Raw genomic sequence first — 12,924 nt, 5'->3', positions numbered from 1 at the left:
TAACAATAGAATAATAATAATAATAAATATAACAGCAGCCAACTGCACAACTGGCCTCATGCCAAGAACTTCACATCCATGACCTAATTTAATTCTCGTAACAGCTCCCTGAGAATGTTGTCATTCTCACTGAAGAGATAAGGAAAGGGGCTCCTAGAAGTCAAGTTACCTCCCTAAGGTCATACACAACCAGTTAAGTGGCAGGCTGGAGTCAAAACAAGGTTTCTCTGATTCAGAGTAACCTTCTTAGTGTCTACCGCCACAAACCCCCGGGCACCCAGGCACCTGTTAAAAATAGCAAATCCAGGAGCCCCCACCAGTCGCACACAATCAGAATCCCTTCGTACTGGGCCACAGAGCCTGCATTTAAGAGTTTGAGAACCAGCTGTGTGATGGCTCCCCCGTCCGGCTCCTGGAAGAATCAGATGGTACGCTCATTGCTCACGTTTAACAACTATTCATTACGCGCCTCCTAGGCCTCGGGCCTTGGTCTGAGCCCTTGGAGAGACAGTGCTGAACCAGAGCGGCAGAACCCTGCTCTCGTGGAGCTGACTGGCTCCCAGGAGAAGAGGGAATGAACACGTCTATTTTCGGGTCGTGATCCCTGCTATGAAGGAAAAGTGCGATAAGGGGTTGGAAGCTGGGATGAGGGTGTGGGAAGAAACGGGGAGCTATTTTAGGAAAGCCTGCCTAAAGCTATTTTTCCCCCCACAAAGTATCAAAATGCACTTGATACAGGAGGCTTCAGATAGCAAGTTTAAGGCACTGGCAGTTTACAAACGTTTGTACATGCCACCTCATTGCACTGGTGCCAATCCTGAGAATCAGTTAATTCTCCCATTTTACAGACGAAGAAACTGAGGCTCAGTGAGGCTGAGAGTGGCTCGCAGTTGCTAAGATTCCAAATCCTTTGACACAACCACACTTTAGCTGCCTCCCCGGAGATGGAAAGACCTGTGTAAGAGACTGAGTTCGGGGTGCCTGGGTGGTACAGTTGGTTAACTGTCTGACTCTCAGTTTTGGCTCAAGTCCTGGTCTCAGGGTTGTGAGATCGAGCCCCGCGTTGGGCTCCACACTCAGTGTGGAGTCTGCTTAAGACTTTCTCTCCCTTTCCCTCTGCCCCCACTCCGTACTCTCTCTCTCTCACACATCAATAAACCTTTAAAAAAAGAAAAAGAGGCCGACTTCTCTGTCAAGTGGATGCCTCCTTTCCTACAAGAGGTAAATGAATTTTTTTCCTCTAGAAATTTCCACTCTCCTTTGCTTCGCTTACACAAATGCTGGCAGGAGAGAGTCTGCTTGTTTTCTTCCCACTCTCCGTCTGAAGCTTATTTGGAGTTCTCTACCTCGGGCAAACCTTGGCTTTTCAGGAGCCTCTGAGTTCTTGTGTAGACATGGCCCAGCGTCCACCTAATGCTGCCGGGCAACCAGCAGAGACACCCGACAAGCTTCCCATGACCAACGCTGCTCCCAGTGCCAGGGCGGAGGGTGGGAGGTGGTGGCAGCTGCCTGGCCATCACGAGGAAAATGTCACTGAAAGCGAGGTTCGCGGGTCGGAATAACTAGAAGGTGTTTTGCTTTGAGTAAGACATTCGTAAACGACTAAAATGAAATAGATGATTTGCCAAATTAATGTACATTTAAAAGCGTATTGCTACATTCATCCCAACGGTTTGGGTGGTTTAACACCTCTTGAGGAGAGACATGTTTCTTAACTTCCTGTGATCATTTGACAATGAATATATATTATTTGTATAATATGGAAAAGTGACTTTTCCATCAACTCCTACCATCTGCTAGGCATATCTGGGTCATTCATTAAGCACACATTGGCTGCTTTCGAACTAATAATGACCACTGAACTGGCAGAATTGATATTTTAATCACAAGAGACTCACGGGCGTATAAACTATATATATTTGCAGTTAAGTACCTTCCAAAAAGAAGAGGGGATTGGTTTTAGTTATTCTAACTGCTGAGTGAACATCTCCTGCTTACATTCAACATGTTCAAGCCCAAACTCTAGAACTGCCCTTCTGCCTCACCTCTCATACTACCGATCTTGTTTAAGCTGGAAGCAGGGGGCCTTGGACTCCTCCCCAGGTCCTCGTCCTCAACAGTGATGTGGTTACCATGCCCGGTCATTTATGGCAAAAAATTGCTCCGGACTGCATTCCACTGTGCCTTTCCCATTACAGTTTCTTGATTCAGGGTCTCAACTTTTTACCTAGACAATTCCAGTACCTGGACCAGTACTGGTCCCCCACCCTCTAGCCTCTCCTCACTCTGGTCCTTCTACATTCATTCATTCATTCAACAAATGTGGATCGAGTGCTGACAACAGACAAAGTCCTCTGCCCAAGTGGAGCCAACATTCATGCAAAAGGAGCCAGATGACATAACACACTAAGTAAGTATGGAAGGTCATTGTAATAGGGCCGTGCTGGCCACTGTGAAGACGTCGGCCTTTACTCTGACGTAAATGAGGACCCGCTGCCAGTTTATAAGTAATATGACCTGACTCAGTTCTGAAAGGACCATTCTTTACTGGATGGAGAATAGACTGGGGGACAGTCTAGGACACTCGAGGCCTCTAGGCATCTGGGCAGTGACCTAGAGGGTAATAATGGAGGTGAGGTGTCTCAGACCAGGACGGCAGCAATGCAAGTGGGAAGTTACATCAGATCCTGGATATACGTTGAATGTGGAGCCCACAGAATTTGCTAACAGACTGGATGTGGAGCACAAAGGGAAATAAAGTATGACCGATGATGACGCCAAAGCATTTGGCCTCAGCGACTCAAAGGACAAAATTCCACGAGCTGAGTCAGAGAGACTCCAGAGGAGTGGGTTTGGGGAGGAATATCAGGAGCTCCATTTTGCACATGTTGAATTTGAAATAGTCATGAGACCTCCAAATGAAGATGTTGAGAAAGCAGTTGGATAAATAAGCCTGGGACTCAGTGAAGAGATCTGGGCTAAAAATATAAAGTCGATGGTTGTCAATATGCAGATGGGTGAGATCACCAAGGAATGAATGTACACGGAGAGGAAGAGGGCGCCAAGGTCCGAGTCCTGGGACAGAGCAACATGAAGAGGCTGGGGTCAGTCGAGGGTGAGAAGGAGCGCTCAGTGAGGTAGGAAGAAATCTAGGGGTGTGGGAGTGCCCGAGAGCCCAGTGGAGAAGGTGTTTCTAGGAGCAGGGAGAGGTCAAGTCACATAAGGATTGTTAGTAACATAGAGGTGTTCAAGATCTTGATTCGAGAAGTTTTGGTGGGGTATAGGGAGAAAAAGCCTGTTGGGAGTGGATTTAAGGCAAAGGACAAGAGGAGGAATTGGTGACATTAACTACGACAACTCTTTCCAGGAGTTTTGCAAAGAGGAGAGAAACGGGACAGCGGCTGGAAGGAGAAATGGGGTCAAGATAGAAGAAATAACGGCATATTTGTAGGCTCATGGTGAATCCGTAGAAAGGTAGTTTGTTAATGTAGGCCAGAGGGGGAGAATTTCTGGAGCCCATCCTTGGGTAGGAAGGTGGGGGCGAGAAGTCATGCATGGGGGGAGATCGACTTTAGAGAGGAGAACCCTTGATTCCTCCATGGCAGTGGGGGAAGGCAGCGTACGTGGACAGGAGCTGCCAGGCGGATAGCTGAGGTGATGGCAGCCGGTGGAACTTCCCTTTAGATTGTCTCCGTTTTGTCAGTGACATTGGCATCAGCATTAATTTTCTAAAACATGGGCCTGCTTATGCCCCTGCATGGAATCAGTCTTTGCTAGCTGCCTGTTGAATATAAGGTACGGATGTCTCAGCTCCTCTGGAGCCATTGTCCTCAAAACTTGCCTCATTGGGAGCATTGCCACTGAGCTGTCCTGGGCTCCGTGTTCCCGGGCCGTGCCAAACTCCTTCACGACTCCAGGTCTTGGCACTTTACTATTCCATCTGCCTGGAAGACCCTGCTCTCACTTGTCTACCTGACAAACCCCTACTCCCTCTCCAAAATCCAACTGAAATGTCACCTCCTCTCTGAAGTAATCAATGTCTCTTCTTTCTTTTTTCTTTTTTTTTTTTTTTTAGAGATTTTATTTATTTGAGAACGAGAGAGCACAGAGGGAGAGTGGGAGGGAGAAGCAGACTCCCTGCTGATGCGATGCGGGGCTCAATCCCAGGACCCCGAGATCACGACCCGAGCCGAAGGCAGACAGCCAACCAACTAAGCCACCCAGGCGCCCTGTCTCTTCTCCTTTAGGCTGTGAGATCCCTCTTTGTGTCCCCAAGTAGTGCCTGACTTCCAATGGTCACCAAACAGGTGTTTGCTGCCTCTGCTGCGTAAATTGTTCCATGCGCACTTTATGTAGCCTGATTCTCACCTCTTCATTACAGGTACGCTATTTCAGATCTTTCTAGCGTCTACAGGGAACCAAACCAATACAGAGACAGACAGGGCATAGAACCACCGACTTTGCCAAATCTCCCTTGTGGGTTATCTAAGGTTTTGTTTTTTGAGGTTCCCTGTAGTCTGCGTGCTCCAGAAGGCAGATCCACTGGGGTCAGAGACGAGCTCAGTGCGCTTAACGAAGCAACCATCCACGAGAATGTCTGAGGGCCAGAAACTAGAAATCCAGCCAGACTCTGCTGTGGTTGGATGCTCAGGGATGGTAGGACAGTCATGGAAACTCTGCATCCAGGCAGCTGAGACACAGGAAGCCTGTGCGCTGGGCCAGCGTGCCCCCCAGAGCCCTTTACCTGGGTGTGGCACGAAGCCACACTGCTTTCTCTTTAAAAATTAACCAGCAGCGCACTCACGGTTACTGATGGAATAGCAGTCGCCACAACCCTTTAAAAATAGCTTTACTGCGTTTCTTAGATGATGAAAGCAATTAAGAGTCATTCGACTCCCCAAATATAGAGATGTACTGAGAGGAAAAGAAAGACACCTAGAATGCTGCCTCCTAGAAAAAAAAAATCACAGTTAACATTTTGGTGTTTGTCATTTTTTTTCTATGCTTTTTTCTCTGTTTACAGATAAACTTACATGATTTCTCCGAATTATACAAAGTTTTAAAAATGGAATCATAAGCCATGGAACTATGCCTTCCTTTTTTTTTTTTTATGTCAATGAATATCTATCTACAACATTGTGAAAGCTGGTGATATTCCATTGTGTGTCTATATCATAATTTATTTAATAAATTTCCTTTTGATCAGTCAGATTTTTTTCTTATGTTGTCACTAGTAGAGCAATACAGACAACAGAGTATGGACGGCAGAGTCAGACGGCTTCGATTTAAATCCCTGAGCCGCTTACTAGCTGTGACCTCTCTGTACCTCAGCTTTCTCATTAGTAACATGGAAATAACCGTAACACCTATGCGACAATAGGGTTGTTGTCAGGATCCAGTTTTTAGACCAGTTCCTGGCACATAGTAAGTTACTGGTAAGTGTTAGCTATTGTTCTTATGAATAATTTTGGGATGAACAGTCTTGTCTATATCTCTGGGAACTTACACTGTTTTTTGCTTAGAATATGTGGAAGAGTTTGTAGAACATTATTTTATAATAAGTAGGGAGAGAGAAAATCACTTATTAAAAATACAAAGGAGAAGAGATGAGAAAGAAATGCATTAAAATGTTGTCAATGTTGTTTACAGGTGATGGAACCATGGATAGTTCTTTTTATCTATTTCTTCTTTTTACTTTTCTGTATTTTCCATATTTTCAATGGGCACATTTTCACATTGTAATTTTTAAAAATCAACCTTTGCCCTTGATATTAAAAAACTTGCATTTATGGGGAAGGTTATGCATGTGTGGGGACAGAGGATGTACGGAAAATCTCTGTACCTTCTGCTGAGTTTGGCTGTGAGCCTAACACTGCTCTAAAAATTAAAATCTACAAAAAAACCCAAACAAACAAAGCTTGGATTTTCTCATTGACTCTTTCCTGGATATACATTCCTGGACACCAGACGTAAAAAGCTCCACTAGGGAAGCAAATTTAGCTACAAACATGAGCACAGAACACAGGGCTCATGAGATAAGTGCAAAGTTACGTAGGATTTTACAGCTAGAAAGTGTAAAATGAGAGTAAGGTGGAATTTCAAGTAAATAATAGACCTAAGAAAGAAGCCGTGTGCCTGACATGTTAGAGGCCATGGGCACTGGCTGAAAAGACAGCCAGGGTCCGTGGAATTTTCAACTGCACAGATCACCTCCTAGCAGGGGAGCCCTTCTCCCTGTGAGTCTACGCCCTTCCAAGAAATCCTCCTTGATATCTGCCCAAGGGGGCAAAGGGAAAAGGGTAGCTCACAGGGCCGGTTGTAGTGAGACCAGCAGCTCACAGGCTGTGTCTCCCCTTCTGTGCTGTGCCCACATTTAGGAACAGCAAACACCTCTGATACACTCCAGCAGGACCACCAGAGAACCAACCAGTGAAGAAAGGTGGGCTATGGGGCATCACACAAAGCCCATGAGTTACAATTCATTCTCATCGCTGCCATCGATGCTCGATCCAGATTGATGCAAGACGGTTGGATTCCTATGGGACCAGTCTCGTGCCTACCCAATACCCACCCACAATACAGCTGGAGAAATATGGAGGAAAATGCCTTCGCCTGAAACAGCCTTTCCCATGCAGATGTCACAGTATCTAAGGGTCCGCCACAGGCCGTTCATGTTAGTGATCACACGTCGTGCAGGAATACAGTGTTCCTGTGGAGCCTCTCATCCAGGTACTCACCAGGCTTAACAGACCCTAGCTGCCAATGTGAACTCGTTCGGGTGGCACATCTCAAGGTCATACAGCATGTTTAGACTTTTCTAAGGTGTTTTCAGATATAACCTCATCTGTGTTTCATTCTCTGGAGACCCCTGCATCATCCCCACATGGCTATGGGCTGGGGTCATCCCGAGCCCTCTCTGGTCCAGCCCTGGGCAGCTCTCCCTGCATTGGCTGATGGTGGAAATGGGTAGAGGAGGTCAGTTAGACAGCTTAGCCCAAACAGCCCTGTCCATAGACAGACACAAATACAAGTTAGAAGCCCTGCTGGTCTGGGTCGTGAGTGTCTGTGAACGTGATCCACTAGGTGCTGGACCTGGGTCAGACTCACTACTAACTCCTGTGTGATCTTACATAGGTTAACTTTGCCTCTCTCCCGTCTCAGTTTCTTCATCTGTGAAAGGGGATTGGATGGATAACAGTGCTGTTTCCTAGAGTTCTGGGGGCTGCTCTCTCTAGCACAACCATAGGCACTCCTTAATTTGCAATTTCCTTTTCCTCTAGGGTGGGCCTGGGAGGCCCCACAGCCCTGGAACTTTACGTAGCCCTGGAGGGGACTTGGGGATCATCTGGTACATTGCCTGGTTTCCAGACTTTTAGATGTCAACCATTAATGAAATGAAAACCAACAAAAAATTGGACCAGCCTGAGAGGTCTTGACATTTTATTTGCAGGTAAGAGCCCCCCCCCAATAGGTATGCAAAAGACTACAATCCACTATCATTTTTATTTCATAAAAGAATCTTCACTACCCTGGTTTTGAAAAGAGAAGAGAAGAGAAGAGAAGAGAAGAGAAGAGAAGAGAAGAGAAGGGCATAACGTCCAAATTAAATGAGATTCGTAAAAACCTCTACATTGTCTTTTCTGAAAACCAGTGAAAACATCACAGACCTGTGTTAGGGAACCTCAGATCTTCATGCACTGCTCTTGCTTTATGGATGAGGCAACCAAAGCCTGGTGAAGCGACATGCCCAAGGTCACAAAGTGGCTGCGATATCTCATCACTATCTAGCAAAACACTTGTGGATGTGAGATCCTTTCCTGTGGCAGAGACGGGTGCCCTGGGCCAGGCGTTAGGAGGTCTGGGCTCTGCTACAGCCATTTACCCTGAAACCACACCTTCTGCTTTTTCTGCTTTTCTAAAATGGGAATGAAATCGTCCCCTCACTCAAGACTGGTGTGAGAACCTTATGAAAGAAGAGTTTAAAAAGTGCTCTGGAGACACGTATCAGGGTATTACAGAGTGAGGCATTTGGAGCAAAAAGTGCTGCTGTCTGTGATTTGCTCGAAAATATTTCCACCAACAAACACAGATGAAGCAAATATGGTACCATATGAACCTGATTACATCTAGGTGCTGGGTCTTGCAATGCTAGCCTCTCCACTTCTCTGATTCTTGAAAATTTTTATACTAAACAGTCCATCATTAAAAAAAAAAAAAGTGCGCTGGCAAGGTCAATGGAAGGGATGGAGTTACTCACAGAGAAGATGCCCTCGGGGAGATCCAAGTCCTGGGCTCTGCAGCCAGGTGGGGTGTGGCACCCCAGAAGATGGAGCAGCCCACTCTTCACCAGCCTTGGGCACAAAGAACCATGGTCGGGAAGTGATTTTGGCTTCCTCCCCAGGCAGGCCTGGTGCCTGTGGCTGAGTGAGGGAAGGCTTGGCCCGCCCCTTCTCAGTGCAAGGCACTGTCTGACAGACCCAGCCCTGCCCAGCAGTGGGGACAGTGGGGGCTGCCCAGCACAGCCAACCGGTGTGGGGGGCTTATGAATATGCAGATAGAGGCCAGAGCTGGTTGGCTGCCACCCCCCACCATCTCCCACCCCCCCCACCCCCGCCCCAACTCAGATGCCTAGAAAAGCCAGCTGAGAGAAGACCTTCCTGATATGCCAGCTCTTCTTGTCTAAGGACCCATGGAGTCCCTTAAAAATATGGGGACTGAATTACCGGGCTCCTCCCATTGTACTGGCCTCCGGGGGAGCTCCTGACCTCTGCTTCCAAATTCCCCAGCAAGGCTGCTCCAAAGTGATCATCTTTCTCCTTGTGCCTCAAGCATTCTGAGGATACGAAAACCAATTCAGCACCAAAATATGGCATCTCGGCTGTGCACAAAGGAGTGGCTGCGTGGGTTTTCCTTCGAGTAGAGGTTTAAATACCAGAGGGGAGGCTGTTTGCTGGGCCCAGAGCCCTCACGCCTGGCAGAGCTGGGGAGAACTCACTGGCCAAATCCACCGGGACCCCCAAACATCACGTGAATTTTGCCATTTTCTCCTCCTTCAGTTTGGGAAGGGGGGTGTATGTCGTGATACACATCAATGAAAATCAATGAACCACAGCTCAGCTCGACGCGGGTAAATCCTCAAAACATAATGCTGAGTGAAAGAAGTTAAATCACAGAATGATACAGGCACTGTGATCCCATTTATATTACATTTAAAAATGGACCCAGCAACGTCTAGGTTGTCACTGAGTATATTCATCCATCCATTATCTTTAATTATGGCACAGATGGACAGATAGATGGAATCCAGGCATACACGAGTGATACAAACTGAATATAGGATATAGTCTCTATTTTAAGGAGTCCAGAGTTGGAAGCATAGGCTATTGCCCAGCTATCCACCATCGGGTCAATAATATTCAAAAATATATAAACAAGTATATGAGCGTATAGTTCAGATCGCACATATGAATACTGGGGGACTTCAGGTAAAAGAATGCTGTGTGTACTATCTAAGGTGAGCTGCCCACTCTGTTGTGTTTTTCATTAACTGAGCCATTTATCCTTTCTAGAAACAAATTTTTTCTTACATAATTTGAACGTAAATGCATCTTTTCCTCAACTTAAAAAATAGGTAAAACAGGGGTGCCTGGGTGGCTCAGTCATTAAACGTCTGCCTTCGGCTCAGGGCATGATCCCAGAGTCCTGGGATCAAGCCCCACACCGGGCTCCCTGCTCCGCTGGGAGCCTGCTTCTTCCTCTCCCACTCCCCCTGCTTGTGTTCCCTCTCTCGCTGGCTGTCTCTCTATGTCAAATAAATTAATAAAAAATCTTTAAAAACTTTTTTTAAAAATAGGTAAAACAAGTCTGTCGTTTAGGACGCACGTATATAGAAGCTATACTGAAAGGGAGGGAATGGTTAGCATATAGTTGAGTCCAGCAGTGCTTAAGTCTAGGAGGACCAGCAAGGAGGACCACATAGGGCTTTTCCATTTTAAGTTGGATGGTGAGTGTGAGTGTTCCTTTTGCTATTTTTCTTTAAATCATACACATATATTTATATACCCTTTTGTGTATATATATATATGTATATATATACCATTTTGTGTGTGTATATATATATATATATAAGATTTTATTTATTTACTTGAGAGAGAGCAAGAGAGAGAGAGAGCACAGAGAGAGAGGAGGAAGCAGACTCCCTGCTAAGCAGGGATCCCAACATCAGCTGTATCCCAGAGATCTCAGGGTCCCTGAGCCGAAGGCAGACACTCAACAAACTGAGCCACCCAGGCACCCATGAATATGTATTTTATAAAATGTTTTTTAAAAATTCCCTTTTGATGCGGAGCCTGGATGGCTCAGTTGGTTAAGAGTCTGCCTTGAGCCGGGGTCATGGTCCTCCGGGGAGCCCCATGTCCGGCTCCCTGCTCAGCGGGGAGTCTGCGTCTCCCTCTGCCCCTCCCCCCCGCTGCTGTGCACATGCACTCACTCACTCTCAAATAAATAAAACCTTTTAAAAAATAAAATAAAATTCCCTTTTGAAATTAAAAATAAAACATATGATCCAGTAATCACACTACTGGGTATTTACCCAAAGAATGCCAAAACACAAATTCAAAAGGATACATGCACCCCTATGTTTATTGCAGCCTTATTTACAATAGCCAAATAATGGGAGCAGCCTGAGTGTCAATGGTAGATGAATGGATAAAGAAGACGTGGTATAGACAGAGAGATATAGGTATAGACATACATATACACTGGAATATTACTCAGCCATAAAAAAGAATGAAATCTTGCCATTGGCAACAACTTGGGTGGAGCTAGAGAGTATAATGCTAAGTAAAATAAGCCAGCCAGAGAAAGATAAATACTATATTATTTCACTCATATACGGAATTGAAGAAACAAAACAAAACAAAGGAAGGGAAAGCGACAAATCAAAAAACAGACTCAGCTGTAGAGAGCACAGGGGTGGTTACCCGAGGGGACGTGGGAAGATGGGTGAAGTAGGTGAAGGGGATTAAGGAGTGCATTTACCCTGATGAGCACTGAGTAATATGTGGAATTGCTGAGTCACTATATTTTACCTGAAACTAATATGACACTGTATGTTCACTATATAGGAATTAAAATATTTTTAAAATGTGAAATAAATTTCCTTTTGAGCCATAAACACAAGTTTATGAATTTATATACATAATTCCTGTTGCAATAGCTGATGCTGTGTCCTAGGACACTTTAAATACAGAAGAGGGTGAGAGCTCATTGGGTTGCACCTTGGACTCCACAGAAGCTCATATATGAGTCTCATATATGAGATCAGTTTCAACCTTTATCCTCTGAAAGAGACTTCCCATGCTACTGTGCAAGTGTGTGTATGTCTAAAATCGTAACATCTGAGATGAACTTGGGTGATCACTGAAATTCCAGGAGAAATGCTTTGCCACATCATCCAGGCCTGAGCTTCTAAACTGTAGACAAGAATCTCTAAAATTGGGGCACCTGGGTGGCACAGCGGTTAAGCGTCTGCCTTCGGCTCAGGGCGTGATCCCGGCGTTATGGGATCGAGCCCCACATCAGGCTCCTCCGCTATGAGCCTGCTTCTTCCTCTCCCACTCCCCCTGCTTGTGTTCCCTCTCTCGCTGGCTGTCTCTATCTCTGTCAAATAAATAAATAAAATCTTAAAAAAAAAGAATCTCTAAAATTACTTACTTAAAGCAGAGAAAATTAAGTAGCTGTCTAAGAAATATTAACAGCAAACCCTGTTTAGGGATTCCTGTTCTGGGGTCTCTTCAGCTGCCTCTAGCAGTCTTGCAAGCACGAAGTCTTCAGTCATTCCCCTTGTATTTCTTGAGTACCTATGGAGTACTGGGCACTGTGTTCTGCGCAAGGAATTCAGGAAAATGGGGACATCATCTCTTTCCTCCTTCTGCTCTGCCCAGGAGAAAAGACAGACAGGCAAAAAGCACATTATAGTGCAAAGAAGGGATGCATGCATAATGCTTTGGAAGCACAGAGAAGGGACTGTGACAGAGGGCATTAGGAAGGGATTCAAGAGACTTAGAGGATGATTAGGAGTCCCTAGGCAAATAGGAGGTGGGATGGGCCCACGCAAACATGGGCAGGAGTGAAATAGCACGTGGGGGCGATTGCCGGGAGTGTGGTAGGACTAAAAATCAGCAGCTGTGAAAATCCGGGGTCGATCACAACACAGCCGAAGGCTGGGTCAGACTGAGGAGTTTGGACTTCGTCCTACTGATACGGAGAAGCAATTGAAAGACTTCAAGCATGAGAGTGACTGGATTAGATTTGTGTTTCAAAGGATCTTTGACACGGATATGGAGGATGGGTTAGAGAAAGTGATTATGGAGGCCCAGGTCCCTTTAGGAAGCTTTAAAAATAGTCCAGGTGAAGGATGCTAAGGATGTGATCAGGGGCAGCAGCTGGGCAAGAAGGTTTTCTCTGCTTCTAGTTAGGGCTTCTGCCCATCCCTGCAGAATTCCAGTGGAAGTATTTCCAGAATTTGGATGAGCGAAGGCACCATAAAGGTGCCTGAGGACGAGGTAAGATGACTCAGCTTAAGAAACCAACATGAGCAGGCAGCAGTGGCCCTTTCATTCACTCTTTTATTTTTATTTTTTTTTAGATTTTATTTATTCATTTGAGAGAGAGAGAGCACAATCAGGAGAGGCAGAGAGGGAGAAGCAGACTCCCCGGTGAGCTGGGAGCCCACCGTGGGGCTCAATCCTAGGACCCCGAGATCATGACCCGAGCGGAAAGCAGATGCTTAACCATCTGAGCCACCCAGGCACCCTCATTCATTCATTCATTCATTCATTATCATTCTTAATTCTACCAAAGCTTATAGAAAACCTTTTTTATTAGGAGGGTGAGCTTTAGGGCTACCTGGCAGGCTCAGTT

Source organism: Ursus maritimus, unplaced genomic scaffold (assembly GCF_017311325.1).
Source record: "Ursus maritimus isolate PB19 unplaced genomic scaffold, ASM1731132v1 scaffold_25, whole genome shotgun sequence".
Lineage (NCBI taxonomy): Eukaryota > Metazoa > Chordata > Mammalia > Carnivora > Ursidae > Ursus > Ursus maritimus.
The sequence above is the reverse complement of the archived record's forward strand: the minus strand, read 5'-3'. Positions refer to the sequence as shown.